This window comes from Hirundo rustica, chromosome 3 (genome assembly GCF_015227805.2).
Source record: "Hirundo rustica isolate bHirRus1 chromosome 3, bHirRus1.pri.v3, whole genome shotgun sequence".
Lineage (NCBI taxonomy): Eukaryota > Metazoa > Chordata > Aves > Passeriformes > Hirundinidae > Hirundo > Hirundo rustica.
Genome location: NC_053452.1, coordinates 3,490,146 through 3,508,844, shown reverse-complemented (window position 1 = coordinate 3,508,844; position 18,699 = coordinate 3,490,146). Strand labels below are relative to the sequence as shown.

The window sequence follows — 18,699 nt, the reverse complement described above, 5'->3', positions numbered from 1 at the left end:
TTACTAGATCAAAGGAGAAAGACTTGCTGTAAAAATGAGTTAAAATGATGTGGCAACCCATGCTGCCAGACATTTCAAGGCATGAGCAGACACCATTCAGTCAGCACTCTTGGATCATATTTCTGATTGTATCTTCACAAAAACAAGGATCAAAACCAGAATTTCCTTTTCTACTTTTTTCTTTTTTTTTTTTTTTTTCCTCCTCTTCAATGGGAATGATGTAACGTGAGGAGCTCCAGCCATACACGTACACCTTTCTTGCCCAGACTGTGCAGTGTAACTTTGCCCCTAGGTGCAGGCTTATGGGAGGGTGAGCAGAAGGTGAAGGGTGGAAGAGGCCAGCGCAGCACGATGATACTTTCAACATTTGATAAAGCTGCTCTAAGAGACATCATCTTGAAAAGCTTTAGTCAAGCTTGTGCTGTTTTAGAGCACACTGTATGAAATCTTGCATGCCTATTTAAAAGTTAAAGCTGAAGAAGTGACTTGCAGCAGACCAACATCATTCTGAAAACTGAACTGAGCTCCAGCAATCCTGTAGAGACCAGACTATACTGCAGGAAAGAAATGGTGGGAGATCTAATCAGACAACCACAAACAGCAATGAATTCAAAGCCTCAGTGGGTCAGTGAAGGAGAAGCCTGCCAGACAGTTATGCTAAGGACATTGCAGAGAAGTCCAATGATTTGCTGCTTTTAACTTCACTTAAAATATCTTGTTTTCAGCCAGTAAAGATGAGCCATTGATCGATCGACTTGTCAATAAAAGAAATGTTACTAGCAGATGATAAGTCATCGTGATAAACCATCTGAAAATAAATGCATAAGGGTCGTGAAGGATCTTAAACTAGGGAGGCTGAACCCCTTGGAAGAAAGTGCTAAAGTAATCTATTATGCCAGAAGACACAAAGTAGCGCAGGCTCTAGTTGGCACATTTTCTGCAGATTTAATATGGCTAGAAAAGATCCACTTGAGAACTTATTGGGATTTCTGAAAAAATTTTTGATCAGCAGGAAGTATTAACTGCAAGTCTCGTGATGGGCTTTTCTGAATGTGAGAAGCTCAGTGGTGTGAATGTTAAAAAGCTTTTGAACATCAGTTGATCCCACAGCAATTGCTTGTGTGCATGCCCTTAGCCTGCAGCAAGAGTGAGGGACTTTGGATGGACTATATCCTCTTCACAGAAGCAGTGCAACTCTGCTGGGTTTTGTAGAATGGTATGAAAAAGATGAGTTAAGTATTCCTGTTTACAGTTCTAGAAAAACAGGAATCAGAAGTTATCTCAGAAAATCAAAGGGGAGTTAGTTGAAATGGGTTAAGAGAGTCATTTTGTGGGCAATGCATAAGTAACCTGGTGGAAATTGATCATAGGAGAAGGGAATACAGGTAATCTCACCTCTGATAGGTAACAGCTGTGTTAATTACCCAATGCAGCCTCGCTCCTGATGAGTCACAGGTACTTCCAATAAAGATCAGTGTGATAAAAGGGAGTGGGTCAGCTGCTGAGGGGACATTCGTGGAGGAGGAACCTTGAGGAAGAAGAGGAGCATGAAGAAGGATCCTGAGGAGAGAGAATCCCTGTTCTGAGGTCAGTCTGGGTCTGCAGTCAGAGCCTGTTGTTGGAACCTGCAGTCACAGTCTGGCTGGGTAAAAGCTGCAGTCAGAGTCTGCAAACTGATCCCTGCAGTCAGAGGCTGCAAGGGAAACCTCCAGTAGGAGCTTGCTGTAGCCAGGGTCAGTGAATGGTTGGGGTCAGGATAACTGAATTGTAACGAGGAATAAACCAGGACCCTTTCCATGCTGTGATAAACAAGAGGTCTGTGTCTCAGCTCATTTCTACCCTTTAACAAGAGAGCTGCTGCAACAATATGAATCATCACAATTCTCAATTTAGGTCAGGTTTAGACATTTCTGGGCACATTCATATTAGATGGAGATAAAAACAACCCTGAGGGCAAATAGACCTTTAAGCTTTGGAACAGAAACTGTGCTCTGAGTAATAGGGCAAGGAGGAAGCTCAGGACAGTGCTAGACCCTACGTGTTCACCAGAGGGTTTCCTTCTCTTAACAGCTGTAGATTTTCATATTGGCTCCCTGATGGAGGGGGTCTGTCCAATATGACAATTCCTGTGTTTTTTTCCTTGTGTGATAATGGCTGTAAGTTGATCATGGCACCACGGTGGACTTCTACTTGCAGTTATTGACCTTGACATCTCAGCAGCTCCACTTGGTCCTATTCTTGCTGAATTTTGAAGTCCCTGTTGATTTGGTGGTGCAATTGTTCATGTTTCTTTTAAACATACTCTGCATGTTGATCCTCCTTGGCAAATGGCAGTGAGCTTGTGAGCTTTGAGGGCTGCCTTGAAAACTGGTAACATCTGAAGATCTTGTGCCTTTTCTTTGCTTTAAATATTTTATCCTACAGCTTGGAATTATTCATTGGATTAACCTGTGAACTGTTCCCATTGGAGGGAGACTGGCTGTGAGGATTTTCCTTGTATTCCTTCTTGGAAGGCGACCGCTGATGTGCGGAGCCACTGTTCTTGTAGCATGGCTGGCACTGAGAGAGTGTTTTCTCCAGAGAGAGACTCTTTGGTTGGGAGCAGCTGCTGTTGGCAAGGCTGGCTGGAAGAGATCCTGTCCCTGGTGGTTTGGGCTGAGTGGAGACCCTGTTGCAGGGAAGTGTTGCTGCTGGAGCAGAGCCAGGGTGGGGCGAATGAGCTCGGGAGACTCTTAGCAGGAAAAGCTTCTCTTGCAAAGAGCCTGCCCGTCCTCAATGTCCTTAACCAAGGTGGGCTGCCAGTGCCTCTGGCACGTCTCCGGGGATGGATCCGATTGCTGGGGTTGAAAAAAGGGCTTTGTGTGTCTTTGTGTTTGTTTACGTTGTCTAACCATGATTTGTATCACACTTAGAGCGTGTTTGGTTTCGTTCAGCCGCTGTTATCACATTCAATATTTTAGTGTGTGTTTAATAGATGCAGTGAAACCTGCACAACTCTCCGTTAGGCATCCCCTGTCTTAGGGAACAACTTTAAAACATCCCCTAGGTTTCTCTTGCAGTTTTTGTCTGACCTTTAGTAAAAGACGCCCTCAGCTGAGCTACTGAGCTTTGCTGCTCCCTTGGGGGAACTGCCTGAGACAGGTTTCAGTCTGTTTCATTAATAATAATTTGTGGTTTTCTTCAGTGTGAAGGTGTGTTGGTTGCGCATAGTCTGGCTTGCCTTTTTTTTTTGTTTTGTTTTTCCTCCCTTCACTTCTGTTCTGGAGTTGGTTTTTACTCAGGTTATCCTATTCTATTCTGCATAGTTGCTCAACAATAACAATATATTTAGATTATTTTCTTTTATTTTATTTAAGAGAAATAAAGTATCATATGCACAAGATAGAGTTAACTTACGTAAATACAAAAATATGTACACATACATGGGGGTTTTTTTAGCATTTTTGGGGCCACTGTTAATTATTTCACCTTCCTTTTCTATTTTTTATTTTAGATTTCAGTGAATGTTTCATATTGTGATGGACAGTACATGTCTGGGACACACACATGGTTTTATTTCTGGCACAGTTAACTCCTTTGGTGTTTAGAAGTACAAAAGCAGTACCTAGAAATTCAAGCTGGATTTTAGGCTGCTAGCCACTCTTACCTATGGACAGTAAAAGAAAATACCTGCCTGGTATGGGCTAAAAGTTATCTGCACAAGATAACTATTGCTAATATGTATTAAACTAAGCTAATATGCTTCTCATTAGATAGAAAGGGAAACCAAGGAACAACCTGTTGACAGGTAATTTTAGGCTTTTGTTTAGCAGTGCTGACAAAGAGATGTTGATGTACCTGCAGAGGGCTCTGGAGGGTGTGGCAGCTTAAATAATATGCTGAACCCTGTGTTAGAGAGCTCTAGACTTAAGGTGAAGTGCAATTCAGACTCCCGGACCTCCTTGAAGCACTGCTGAAATTCTGGAATTGGAGCAGAGTATTTTAGGGTGCCACATGGAACATCTGGGTCTTAACTGTAAGACTGTGCTCACTTTTTTTTATCTGTAGAATTGACTATGATCCCCATTATATATATATATATACTTATTTTTAAATTTACCCTGTTCTAACCAGCTCAGCCTTTACTGGTTAGAGGGTATCCATCCTGTTGTGTCAATGGAAACTAAGCTTTTTTTTTTTTTTTTTTTTTTTTTTTTTTTTCCCATGCATGGATTTATATGGTGATGCTGAAAAAGGTGCAGCAGGAAACAAATTGTGAATTACTTTACAATCTCTCTTTTTAGCTGGGTTTAGTTAAGGGATTATTCAAGAGGCAGGGAAAATACGTGTTTACCATGGTGATGGTTTTAATTCTAAATAATCTGTGAATACAGAATCATGGAATCGTTTGGGTTGGGAAGGACCTTAGAGATCCTCTAGTTCTGAATCCCCTGCCATAAGCAGGGACACTTTCCACCAGAAAAGGTTTCTCGAAGTCCCATCTGACCCAGCTTTGAACACTTCCAGGCTTGGGGCAACCACAAATTTTCTGGACAATCAGTGAGAGTTCTCACCAACATCACAGAAAAGAATTTCTTCCAAATATCTATTCTAACCCTATTCTTTCAGTTTAAAGCCGTTCTTCCTTCTCCTGTCGCTCCATGCCCTTGTCAAAAGCCCTTCACCAGTGTTCTTGGACCCCTTTTAGGTACTGGAAAATCAATGAGGTTTCCTTGCAGCCTTTTCTTCTCCAGGTGGATCAACCCCATCTCTCTCAGCTGTCTTCATAGCAGAGGTGCTTCATCCTTCTAGTCACCTTCGTGACCCTTCTCTTGGCTCCCTCCAGTAGATCCACATCCTTCCTCTGCTGGGTCCTCCAGATCTGGGTTCCAGGTGGGGAATCACAGGAGAAGAATCACCTCCCTCCACCTTCTGCCCAGGCTGCTTTTGATGCAGTTCTCTGGCGACCAAAAACTGGGGATTCTGGTAACTCCAGGAATATAAACATCGATGCTTGAGCATCTAATCCTAGTTATGCATTTTATTTTATTTTATTTTTAAGTATAAAGAACAAAAAACTCTGGCACTAAGTGCTGTGAGTCATGTTACGGTTGCAAATGTGTTTTGTGCCAAGAAAGAAGGAAGTCAAGAAAGAGTCTGAGCAGTGAAACTGCCTTGCTGGTTTTGCTTTGTCTGCAGAGGCTCTGCACAGCCACTTACCTGGTCCTCCCAATGGCAGGAAAAAAATAGGACACAGGAAGGGGGAATTGGTTGTGATCTGCATATATACATACAAACATGCAGGTATTTCCACATGAATAAAGCTATGGTGCTTACTAGAGCTGCATATGCTGTCCCAGGCTAGATTAAAAATGAGTTTGCATATGTTTTCTGTCAGGATCATTTCATTTTAAAAAAAAAGGGCTTAAACATAGAAACAACACACAAAATAAACCCGATCCCTAAGCTTCATGGCCTCATTTTTTTTTTTTTTTTCTCCCATTGAAACCCAGTAATCTCACTTGTAAATTTATAATCAAGGATGGGTCTTGTTAACTCACTGGAGCTAGAGGAATAGAACCATTGTGTCATTATTATTTGACTTCAGTGTGTCATCTGGTGGTACCCAAATTAAAAAAAAAAAAATCTTCAAATGCATCTTTGAAGGTCTGGCTGTTCACGTGTAAAATGATAATATTTACTCAGAGTTACAATCTGTAAAAAAAAAAAAAAAAAAAAAAAGGAAGAGAAACATGCAAAGGATATTTCTGTTTAACAACCAACCACTGTCCAGATTGGAGAGTAAGGCTGGCCTTGAGTGCATTCAAGGTTCAGGCTGTACCTTCTGCACAGCTGTAGTCCCAGTGCACAACACGCTGCATAAATTACTTGTGCTTGGCAAGAATGGCATGTGCAAAGAGGCCGTGTCTTGGGTCAGAGGTGTGTGCATCCTTTTGCATCCTTTGCTACTTCCCCTGTGCCAGCTGGGGCACAGAGTACTTGGATATCTTTTGAATCTAAGTTCTTTAATGCGTTTTTACATGCCAACACACATGTACATGAAAGCCAGCCATGAGGCTGGAGCAAAATAAGCCAAGTTTTGGAAGGCTTGGTTTTTCAGGGCCTGCTGTATATCTCATGACTCTCATTCTAGATGGATGAAATTCATCTGCCCGATGCTATTGTTTTCTCTTGACAGTAGGACTCTGAATCTCGCAAAACCCCTGTGTTTTCCTCCTAGAAATGAGGACCCAACTAAGTGTTTTGTCGTGGTTGGTGACACTGATAAGAAGAAACCTTGCAAAGCATAATATGATATCAAAAATTACCTTTTTCCCCCCACCTAACATGTGTTAAATTAGCCAATAAGCCTTGAAGCTGTGCATACCTGATGATTAATTTATGTTGTTTTGTGGGTGTTTTTCTTTGAAAAAAAGCTTCTATCATGCTAGATTTACAGCATTGCAGAGTTTCACAATGTTGCAATGCTGTCTTCAATTCAGCCGCTTCATATTGAAATTTCACACACAATAATTGGCTGACCTTCACAGCTATGGCAGAAACTAATTAAAGCTGTAAGGCTTTGCTAGTTACGCTTTTGTGTGAAATGTGAAGTTTGGTGATAATGAAATATGGGGTGCAGATGCTATTGTCTCAGATAGTCTGTGTCCTTGGTTCACACTAATGAAGAACAGCAATTATTAAACAAAACGTATTTTCAACCATTAATTATTTGTGTTTTGATAGGCTGAATGTCCCAAGAAGCAGCTCCTTCTTCTTCACTTCTGAAATAAGTCATTTAATGTAATTTTACAAGCAAATGGGAGAGTTCTGGGGATGCTGCATGAGACTTCTGCATTTGGAGGATTGGTTTTAGACTCATTCTGTGGTGCATTGCACAAGAAAGTACACCATGAATAAAGGAGTATTTTAAATGGGATATTAAAGTTTGGGGATTTCATTCCTCTAGACAGAATCTGAATAACACAATCATTATTTCTGTTGTTAGATTCATAAAGAAGAAAGAACTGGGTACATGCAGTGGGCTTTTATGGCTGGATGGAAAAGGGCTGTATCTTGCAGTCCGTCTTTCTTACCCCATTAAATGTGTCCTCTGTGATCTCACTTACTTCAGCAGAAGTAAATTTTTATTTATGGTCTATTGGTGAAGCCGCACAAGTGTCCTCTCATTCTCAAGAATGACTGTTGGGAGAAGGTTGGGAAAAAAAATTTGATTTTCCTCACTGAGTTGAAATGTGGACCGTGTGTATTTACCCATACCTTTCTGTTATGTTTGTGTGCTTACTATAGTTTCATAAATTTGGAACAGCATTGGCTATAATGGTGAGGAACAACTATGACTTGTCTTCCAATCCCCTCCATTTATTTCTGTTCTTTCTTTTTGTTCCCCTACACCTCCTGCCAGTCATTGCCCCCAAAGCTATGTGAGTTTCATGAACAGCCATTTCTCCTTCCACCTGCTAAGATGATCTGCTTGATGCCAGTGTGGTATGATCTTGTTCTACCTGAGGGCTACCATCTGCTGGGATTAGCTGGAGGAGGGACTTCACACTTCTTGGAGGTACCCAGCTAGGCCAGCTACACCTGTGGCTCCTTCTCTTTACACTTAATTCCCCTTTTGGAGGGTGTTGGGTGGGCGCTTGTTGTGCTGTGCTTTGTTTTTCCCTTTTTCCACCCTGTAATGCTCTGGATCTTCCTTTCCCACTGCAAGCAGCAGTGGTATGTGCACCAGGCTGAAGTGGAATATGTGCACTCTGAGATGGCAGGGGCCACCGCTGACGGGTACATGTGACAAAGGTGTGCAGGAGTTATGGATGCTGGTGGCTCACGGTGCCAAAGGCACATTTTAACAATGAAAATCTGGGAGATGCCATCAGAAATCATGACCTTCCCCTTACTGAAGTGACTGATTAAAAAAAAAAAAAACAACCCAGCAATTAAAAAAACTTCAGTGATAATTCCTATGGAATTTCTTAGGAGCTGGATGACTCCTTTGAGCATCCCAGCCTGGTTGCTGAGCAGCAGAGGTTTCCCATTAGAGTGCTGTTTTGTAGAGAGAAAAGATACAAAAACTTGCTGTCTGCTTCAGTGCTGTTGCAGTACCCACGTTCTTACCATCTGAAACACCAAGTCTTCAGCAATGAAATGTGTGCTATGATATTAAGAGATGAAACTTTTGTTGGGAAGTTACCATTATATTTTTGTCCATTCTTGTAAATACAGTATTGTCTTCCTGGCAGCCATAATCATATAGAAGGGTAATTCTTTACAGAAGCAATTATTCCAGAGGATTCTTTTATGTAAGCATTCCATTGTGGGTTTGTAGATAATGGTTTAAGAAAAGAGCACGTGGGCTTATATATTACATACGTATGCATCTTGAAAAATACTGTTACCTGTACCTCGAAAACTGAGACAGAATTAGAGACTTATTCCGCCTCACTGGACTGATATCCAAGAGTCGCTTCATTTGTTGGGTTTTTTTGTGGCTTTATTTTTTGTGGGTTCTGTTTGCTTGTTTTGTGCTTTTTTTTTTTTTTGGGGGGGGGGGGGGGGGGGTTGGGTTGTTTTTTTTTTTTTTTTTTTACATCTCTTTGAGGGTCTTAGCACTTTAAATACCTAAATATCTTCAGATCAGTAACATACTTCCTCAACTGGGAATTTTGCATTCTCCAAACAAGCCAAACAGCAACTTGTTCCAGGATTGTCAATAATGATTACTAGATTTTTCCTGCCCCTGGAATACTCCTCCTGGAGTTAGTGCCAGAGGGAGCCCAGAAATGGTATCAAATCCAGGTGGATGTGGCCAGCTTGGCTCCCAATGATAAATCCTGGTCTTAGATGTGTGTGTGGCTCTCTTCTTCATCCAGCAAGGTTTTCTTTACCCAGGCATCATCCAAAAGCTGCCTGAAGAGCAGCCTTGGATGCAGAGGACATGTAGATGTGCCTTCTTTCCTATGTCACTGTTGTTCACACAGATTTTCACATGATTTGACCTGTGTATGTTCATGTCATATAGACATTTAACATATTCCCTAGACCTTGACATACATGCATGAAAAACAGAGGTACTCTCAGCACTTGGTGGCTGTAATTAAGATTGCAAGGTGAAGGAATAATACATCCTGATATTACAACACTGTTGCTATAAGACTGAATTTTTCCAGGCTTTTTCGCTCATGTCTGCTCCAGATTTTGGTGGCATCTAGGCTGCAGCAAGTTGCTCTTTGAACATATAGCACATATATGGAAAAGTACGAAGCTGTACGTGGGGTGTGTGTGTGTTTGGGCACACATGCACGCAAATTGCACAACAAGGCAGTTTCCTTTTAGTTTCACTTTACAGCTTCTGATGTTTACTGTGACAAATTTCAGTAAGAGGGGATTTTGTATGCTGATTTATTTGTGAGGCCAGCTGTATGACACTCATACACTGAATGCTTTTGAGTGACCTGCTTTTTGTGACTTTTGAAAGAGAATCTGGCGTAGAACAGTGAAATTAAGAGAGCGAATCATCTCTCACACTTAAAATATATTCAAAATTACCTAAAGCTTCAGTTTTTGCTGAACTATGTTAAAACTATAGCAGGAAGATATAAAATCCAGGAAGATATGAAATTCAGCATTCCTGATGCAATCTGACAAACACATGGAACACAATTGCTTGTAGTGGTGGTGTTTACAAGGTGCAAAGATGTCAGTGTGCAGGGTAGAGAGGTGAGGTTTTACAGCTCGGTGAAAAGGATATTCCCTGTGATGTAAATATTTTAGCAAGCAGGACTGTAGTAAAGTAAAACTAATGGAAGACTAACAAACTACTGATCTTCTAATCCTGGAGAATAAATGAGCTTTAAAAAAAACACAAACCAAAAGAAAACAAACAAAAAAAAACCAAAACAAAACAAAAAAACAAAAAAACAAACAAACAAAAAAAAACAACAAAAAACACAAACCAACAACAAACCCCAGAACTGTAAAGAATTTATTTCCATTAGTTTCGCAAATGTAGTGCTTTACTGTGTTACTATTTTTCTTTCTGTCAGTGTATATATATAAATTTACGTGTACAAAAGTGTTATGTACTGGTTTTGTCTTTCTTGTACACAAAGAGAAACGAGAAGTAATGTATAAGTAGGTGCTTCTGATGACACAAATTTCATCTCCTTAAAATAATTCCCTGGATTCCTTCGACTGTTGATGTGTTGGCTCATATCACAGCTATGGCAGAGTCCAAACGTGGGGCTGAAATCTGCTGATTGCGTCTGTTATTTGAACTTTTTTGAGTACTTGATCTCTAAGACTGACTGCTTCTCTTTCTTCAAGTGTTTTGACAGCTCCAGGGTTGAAGAGTAGTACCTTCAGAAAGCTCTGTTGTCAAGTTTAGTAATTGACGTCAATAACATAACACCATTAAATCATCCACTTTTTTTTTTTTTTTTTTTTTTTTTTTTTTTTTTTTTTTTTTTTTTTTTTTTGTAGTGGATAAGCGAGTCTGCTTGTAAATGCGTTAAAGGATAGTGTGTAGGTGGAAGAAGAATTATGCTACTATTTTAAGAGCTAATAAATCTTTATTTAAGCAAGGGACTGCTAAAATTTAATTAGGCATATAAAAGCAGAGATCATTCTAAGGGTAAAAATACGCCAATTCTCACAAGACTTCTCCTTTATGGAAAAAGAGTAAGTTAAAGCGTACTCCCCTGTTACTATGTCAATAGAAAAGCTGGTTGCAGGAGTCTAAGTTTAAAAAAGGAGAAAAAAAAAAAATCAGGCTATGCACATAGGTATAAAAAAATACTCTATGCAGTTAGTAAACTTGCCTGCTCTGCTCGGTAGTGTTATTGCCAACAAAAAATCTCTCCAATTCCTGCAGGGTATCCCTTTGAAAATACCACCTCACCACAGAGCTGCTGGCGCTCTGCGGCCAAGCCTCAGTGCATGGGTGAGCTGAAGCCTTTTTTAGGATTAGCTACAATGCCTTAGAGAGGGGTGCTGCTCGTGGAGGCCTTTGTGCACCTCGTGAAACAAATTGTGAGTGGCATGAAAAGTCAGACTAAGTCATTTCGGAGGATGGAAATTACGTTGGACAACACATTGCTCTTGGCGGGTTTGCTCGTGTGCCAGCCAGCCTTCTAGTAGGCATCAGGGGAAAAAAAAGAGGAGGAATTCCTGATTTTCCACATGACAGAAGTTGTTCCTCTGGTAAGCCCAGTGTCATCATGGCAGTAAAAATAAAGCATCTTTTTCTGGCTCTGCATTACCAGCAGCTCGGGAAAAATCCTTGAGATTTTATACCCTCTAAATCTGTTGTTCAGTTTAAAAAAAAAAAAAGTAAAATTACATAGCCTGTTAAAGGATCTCTTAAATTTACAAATCTGTGTGAAGTTAAAATAAACGCCTTCTTTAGAGTCTGCATTTTATAATGAGTTCTGTCACACTTGTGGAGGTTGCCCTGAGTTTTATTTCTGTCTGGCTGTGGTGTGCAGCACCCTCAGCTCTGCACAGGGGTTGGTCACTGCCTGCAGGTGCAGGTTGTTATTGTTCAGATTGCCCAGAAACTTTGCTGTGAGTGTTGAAGGGTCTGTGGAAAGATGGTAGAAGCTGCTTTCGTATCAGCTTGGATGAATGTCTCTTCTCTTGGGTGTGCTTATTAACCTGGAGAGCTTTGGACAGTGGAGCCCCTGGGGCTTTGCTTGCTTTCCTAACATAATTGTTAAATAACAAATACTCTTTCATTTTGCCCAACTAGGACACAGTCTTTGACCTTTCCTACTCTTCCTGTTTCAGTAGTCTCTAAGACCTTTGGAATCTTTTTGAAGCCATCACATGGTGCTTCGTGGAGTGCAGGTGCATCTACATTTGTGGTGTAACAAATTGTCTGAGCGAATTGCTGAATCTATACCGAAGATTCTGAAGAGCAGCTTATACAAATATCTGTCAAAAATAACATGGTGCAGCTCATCCTGCTTTGAGGGCAGGACAGACAAATGTAAATGACCTTTTAGTTAAGGTCACCCTGCTTTCTGTGTTTATTTGATCATGCTAAAAACTATCTGAGAACAAACCCTTATCTTAACATATGTTTTAAGCCTGTGTTTTGCCAAGTGAGGGGTACCAGAATGATATAGTACAAGTTATCTAAAATGCTGCCTTCTCAGCAAGGCTTATGTTTATGTTGCTGCCCGTTCATCTTTTTTGTTTTTTTTTTTTTTTCTTTTTCTGGGAACATGACAAAATCCAGGAAAGCTCATTCTGTGGGACAGACCCTTTTAAATGCCATGTACTGTGTGCTCTAGGCAAGGATAGTCACAACTTGGCTGAGGAAGGTGTCTCTCATGTCTCAGCTTTCAACGTTAATTTGTTCTGGCAAGAGTGCCATATGTACACTGAGTTACTCACATTCATATAAGAAACTGAACTCGTGATAGGATCTGAATGCTTTTGATTTGACTTGAACATACATATTCTGGGATTTGCCTTCTCTTGGGCTAAAAGAAACATAACAATTTCATATATCCAATGCTTCCAGTTTTTTTGAAAAATGAAGGAATGTTATTAATAACACGTGCATGCAGCATACTGGCTTTGCACATAAAATACTGACTCTTGTATTCAGCTGTCTTGATTTCCTTTGTTTTGTGGGGTAGACAGAGCTTCAGTAGCTAAGCTTTTTTGCTTGCAATTTTGACAGTTATGGTGTGGATATAATTCAGCTGGCAGGAGAAAACCTTTAGTCTCTAGTGGACTTACAATGTAATGTGAATAATCTCCTGTTATTGATGATGAAGACGAAAGCAGATATTTTGAACCAAACATACTGGACAAAATGGGCCACCTTCTGCCTTCTTTTCTATCTGCATGATCCCATAGTGGCCTGCTGGACAGATGGTTTGGTTATGACATGGTGAATTGCAAAGATTTTTTTTGTTTCTCTAAAGTAATTGTTTGTACAAATCACAGACTTCGCACGCGTAAAATTCCAGCCAGATGTTGGAACCAGAAGTGAACCCTGCCACCACAAGTCATTGATTTTGCTGGGAACTGTGGCGATACCTCTTGTGATTTGCTGTGGGATGTGTTGGAGCTAATTTACTGATATTGCAGCTTGGATAATTCATAGTGTTTGAACTGAAAATGACTAGAAAATAATCAAGACTACTGATTTATCCAAAGTAGACAGTTTTTGTGTGAGCTCCTCTCTCTCTTTCCTGATTTCCCATGTATTCCACACGTCTTTCATATTCTTCCTCTGCTCATATCTAAATCTGATGCAGGAGTAATACCTGCAATCCCCCTGTTTCTCCCAAATTTCCTAGCTATTGCATTCTCCACTTATCACAAGGAAGGCTGCAATCAAGTGCACCTCACAGGTTTTCACACAGGAATGCCACACAAAGTCATGCTGAGGTACCATCAGAGAATCTAGGTGGCTAGGTTGTGAATGTGAGTGGAGTGGCTAGGCAGTGCCTGACAGATCCGAGATCTTTGCACCTTCCAGAAAAAGATGTCTGCAAGCAAGCTAGGACAGAAGCCGAGGAGAAACGCTGCTAGCAGACTAGCAGAAGGGTAACTAACTTTAGAGATGACATCAGTTAGACTTTGTGTCGCTCTAGGAAAGATCTCTGCAGTCTGAGCCAGTATGAAAATGATATTTAGCCCTGTGTGGAGTCTGTGTGGTAACACAGAAGAGGTGACAAGAAGAAGACGAGGACATACACCGAAACCGAAGGCTGGATGCAGTTCTAGGGAATATTTAAGATAAACTCCCACAACTGCAAATGTTACTTAGCTTTGAGCTCTGGATGTGCATCCCAGTCTACTCCCAGCACTCTGTTGGGATGAGATGCAGGAACCTTCAGGAGAATCTCAGGGGTGAACTGTGGCAGCATCCCATGGCACACAGGAGGTTTTCTCCAGGTCTGCCCACTTAGGAGCCAGGACTGCAGGATGGGATGGAGTGGGGATTCCTGGTCCTCAGTCTGAGTGAAACAGACATATCCTTCCATCCACTTTCATCCTAGACATAGAAAAATCATTCTTTCTGAATGCTTCCTGCGCCCTGTTCATTTTCTAGCAATGTGTGGCCACTGTTAAACAGTGGAGAGAAACTTGGGCTGGAGCTGTGTGGAAAACTTGTCAGATTAGTGATAGGTTCTGGCTCTGTTTTTAAATAAGTGCCTTCTCCTTTCAGATAAGTTGTGAACACATCTGCAGCAGAGACAAAGCCATTTTGAGTAAAGCAAAGGCCTCCTGTCAATAGTGGCAGCAGAAGGATCAGATACCTCTATTCCTTGTTGCAGCTTTGAAATATTTTTTTTTTGCACTTCTGTCCTTTCAGGAGTGAACCTTTTGAAAAGGTTATGCGTCCTGAGCACAAACCAGAATCTAAATATAGGGGAAAAAAAACACCAAACAACAAACCCCAAACCAAAAACCCAACAGATTAGTTGTCTAGATTTTGAGAACTGTGGATTTTAACCCATCCCCTTTAGCTGACGGCTCCTGCTGACTAACAGACAGGCACAGTATCCTCTTCCCCCTCCCACCTCAAAGTCTGCTGCTGCCATTCCTCTTCTTGCAGAGGACAGGCAGCATAAAGGACAACAGTTTATAGGAGAGATGTGACTCTAGTTCAGTAATATGATCCCCTTACAACTCTGTTTCATGAAAACTTCTTCCCTTTTCCTGTGGTAACACAAGGGGAATATTTGTTTGCTACACATGCTTTATTTAGATAAAAGAACAAGGGGGACAGTGTCTTAGCAGCATTTAGAAATCAAAGAGCCTAATTCAGCCTATTATTAATCTGTTGGTATATAGAATTCTGCTATTTATGTGACACTAATAAATGTCTGAAAGGATATTTGCCCCCCTTTTTTTTTTTTACCCTTCTGCTACATAGAAGCTGGCTAAGCAAGAGCCTTAAGCCAGCACATGCAGCCTCTGTTAATATGGTTCAAATAACAATTTCTTTTCTGCCTTGTTCACAAAAATAAACAGAATGAAAGAAAAATAAAAGTGTCAGTAACAACATCTTGCAACTTGGAAGAAAGGATTTGAATTACTAGTAAACTTAACCCCACTGCACACTACCCCACCCCCTGCCCCAAAATCCAATTTAATTTCACATGTTTCTGGCTTTAGTTGCATACAGCTGTGTTATAGCTTAAAACAACTAATCTTTTTCTTTTCATTTTTCTGTTTTTTAATATATTTTTGGTTTACAGGAACTATTAGTTGTTTGAACACTTCTTGCAGCACATTTTCCTGTTTAAATTTATCCACAAAATACATAAATAAGGGGTTTGTACCGGGAATTTCTGTTCTGAATTGTATTTGAGGAATGCTTTTAAAGCAAGCTGAGGAAAGTGTTTCAGATGTGCTCATCCAATTTACGCAGCATTAGAAAGGAAATTTTCTGCCTTAGAGTTCTATACTTACTGGAAAAATATTTGGTTTTTGGAACATTCCTGTGTGGGGGTCTCATTTGATTCTTGAGCGCACCATTCATTCCTCAGACACGTTCCCACTCAGAATTCGGGGGAGGTCTATGATAAATCCGCAATACAAAAAATACATTTATATTACGACATTAAAGAATAAAGTCTTGCAGTTCGATAACCAGCCATCCCTGTGATCTCAGCTGAGCGGGCTGTGTCATTTTTCCCCGTACTGAGCAGGGGTAAAGCCTGGTTTGGGTCGGGAAGCTTACCCCGGTGGTGAGCCCGGTGCGTTTGGGATGCTCTGCTGCCTGGTGGAACAAGAGGCTCTGAGCCGTGGGAGCCCAGCAGGGGGTAGCCAAGCACTGGTAACGAAGGAGCCCTCCACCTTTGAAGTATCCTTCATTCTAAGGACGGCAACAGTGAGCCTGCACCCTCTAAAAGAGATTTTTTAATTTTTTTTTTTTTTTTTTTTTTTTTTTGCTTCCTTAAGGCTTGGGTTATTTACCCTGCTGGTGTTTGCTGGGAGAAGCCACAGGGCGGGAATTCACCACGCAGAAATTATGTGCTTGCTTGCTTTCCTTCCCACCCCCTGCTCCCCGTTACCTCTGGAATGCTGGGAGTTTGGATTGCTCAGGTGAACATTCCCCAGCTAAATCCTTGGAAGGCGAACAGGAGGGGAAACTGTTTTTCCTCTGATAAACTACTGTATTTTTGCAAGTGTTCGCATTTCTTGGCATAGAATACATATTTTTTTCCCCCTTTTTTTTTTTCTTTTCAAAGCTGCTTGCCAAACGTGTACATAATTTGTTATGCCTATGGAGTTGCATCACTAAGTGAGGAAGCTATGCTTTCCAAACTGAGACTGGCAGCTGGCAAACATAAAATATCTCAATGTTGGCAAAGTCCCACCAAAAAAAAAAAAAAAATTAGACACCTGGTTTTGAAAACTCCAAAGCTGGGTCTTCATTTAATATAAACCAACCAATCTTGAGCTTGTGCTCACTTGTCACAACTGAGAACTTGGTCACAACTGCTCCATTTTGCTGCTGAATCTGCCCGCGATGGAAACCGAAAGTGCCTTCTGCCATCAGCCTGGAAAAAAACTCCGGAGGATATTTCTCCCTTTCTCTCCCACCCCCAACTAAATAATGGCACTTGGCTGGTTAGCTGACGTGCTGCAGATTGCAGGGATGCAGCAGCTTATATTTAAAAAGCAACTGCCCTTCACTCGTGTTGCACCCAGGCCCGCTGGCTTGGGTCAGGATTCTGCCTTGCTGTGTCAACCAGGCTTCTTGCAGGCAGTAGTCCCAGAAAAGGATTATTATTAATGATCACTTGTCTCAAGCTCTGCCCTGCACCACTTTGATGGCCTAGCTTTTGTTTCTGGCCTCTCCTCCTCTCATCTCCCTCCCCTCCATTGGCAAAGTGCTGCCTGCGTGACTTGTGTGCTCCAGAAGTGGCTGGAGCTGCCGAAGTTCTGGAGGTTGGGTCAGTTCAAGTTTTGACTTGACTGCTGGAGAAGGGGAAAAGAGTTTGAGCCTTCAGAGAAGGTGTGGGAAGCATCAGCAGAGTTGGTGGGAGCTGCACAGAGGTCTGTGGGAAGCCCTTAGCCTTTGTCTTCTGCTGTGTCTCCGTTTGCACAGGGAAGAATTTAGAAGGGAAAAGTACCCCTGCTCTCCAGAGCTGTTGTGTCCTGAAATTTCAGTGATTCCTCGTGCAAAAGTTTTGGGCCGTGTCCATGCTTGGTGGCGTTGTGATACATCCTTTTGTCATTATTAGTGAGGAAGATGTAAATGCTTTCTGTCATTCTTTCCTCTCCTAAAATCAGTGTTACTGTCTGCCCAGGTTAGGAAGTTCATATATATATAGGATAATATATATGTGCATACATATAATTACTTTTTAAAGGAGCTCCTTGTGAAGGGAAGGAATGCTGCTTGATACGTTTTTAAGTAGATTTTATTATAAAATCCTCTCAGTTTTGTGTAGCCCATACTTACCTTGCTGCACCTATGCCAGGCTGCTCCTGTATTGTTTCCTTTGTTCTGTTTTCCTCAGTGCAATGAACCCTTACGTTATGAGTTTCTGCTGTAGTTTTAACCTCTAATATGCAACCATTACAGCTTATCTCGTCTCCTAAATTACTCTAAAATCCAATTATAAAATCCTCTTTCCCTCAATAGCACACAACTTGCCACATTACTGAAATGCTGGGTAGCTCTTTTGTTTTTTCTAAATTAATAATAACTACCATTTTCCGTCTGCTCTTAGTATGGAAGTCTTTTATATCGTTGTGCTGCTTTCCCATAATACGTATTATGGTTCTTTTTATATGCTAGTTATGTTTGGAAAATACAGGAAAGATTTTGAAAAGATGTGCCAGTCAACTTCTGTGTATCAAAATATAACAATGAAAATCCTTAGTGGAAACTTAGCAGAAAATTCCCAATTGTAATGTATCCTGCCAGATGAAAATGGCAATTCATCACTTGGTAGACTTTTTTTTTTTTTTTTTTTGGGGGCAGGAACAGTTGTTACTTCAAACCCGTTTCTAATGATTTCAAAATAAGGGTCCTGAGGTAACGTATCAAAACAAATGCAACACGGCAAGTGAAAAACTCTATATTCAAAGTATACAGAAATATTTGTGTCTTGCCATTATGGTTTCTAAATCTCTAGTAGGCTTTCTCTCATTTTTAAACAAAATCAGATTATAAAAACAGGCGTGATTTACTTTGGAAGTTTATTAAATGCATATCCTGACTTCCTAGGTTTTCCTTTTTCAAAATGCTGCAGTTTCCATATTAATAGTCCAGACGTTGATTGTGTCCTGACGCTAAATCTTTTGCTCTTAGAATATTAACTCTGTTGATAAAACCACTAGCCTGTTTTTAATAAACTCTCCAGTACCGTAAGCATTTTTCTGAACCCCAGTGTGAAGATCTGGTGATAAAAGGGATGCAGTGGAAATAAAGATGCACCGTGAGAGCTTGAGTGAGATTTTCCAGAAGGGCTTGCTGATGGTAAACAATATCTTCACTTGGTCACATGCAAATGCATATATATATATAAGTTCCTTTACCCACACTGTCCAGGGTTGTCTAGTAATTTGTCAAGTGCAATAAATTAATCAAGGAACGAGTGCACACTGAGGGAAGAGTTGTTTTTACAGACCCCATGCTGGAAGTTATGTCCCCTGGAGCTGAATGGGTTTTTGCAAGTTCGCAGTGCAAGCTGTAAGATCCCAGACAGCCACAAC

General features: G+C 40.9%; 1 long non-coding RNA gene across 3 annotated transcripts in view; it reads left to right on the top strand.

The window, feature by feature from the left end:
* The first annotated feature begins 1,505 nt into the window (after window positions 1-1,505).
* LOC120750433 (uncharacterized) overlaps window positions 1,506-18,699 on the top strand; it is an 86,569-nt gene continuing 69,375 nt past the window's right edge. For 2 of the 3 annotated variants that reach the window (XR_005699983.2, XR_009207660.1), the window contains exon 1: window positions 1,514-1,587. This is a non-coding gene — a long non-coding RNA (uncharacterized LOC120750433). Of the gene's footprint in view, window positions 1,588-18,699 lie in introns of all 3 variants that reach the window. The other variant, XR_005699982.1, reaches the window with a different exon arrangement.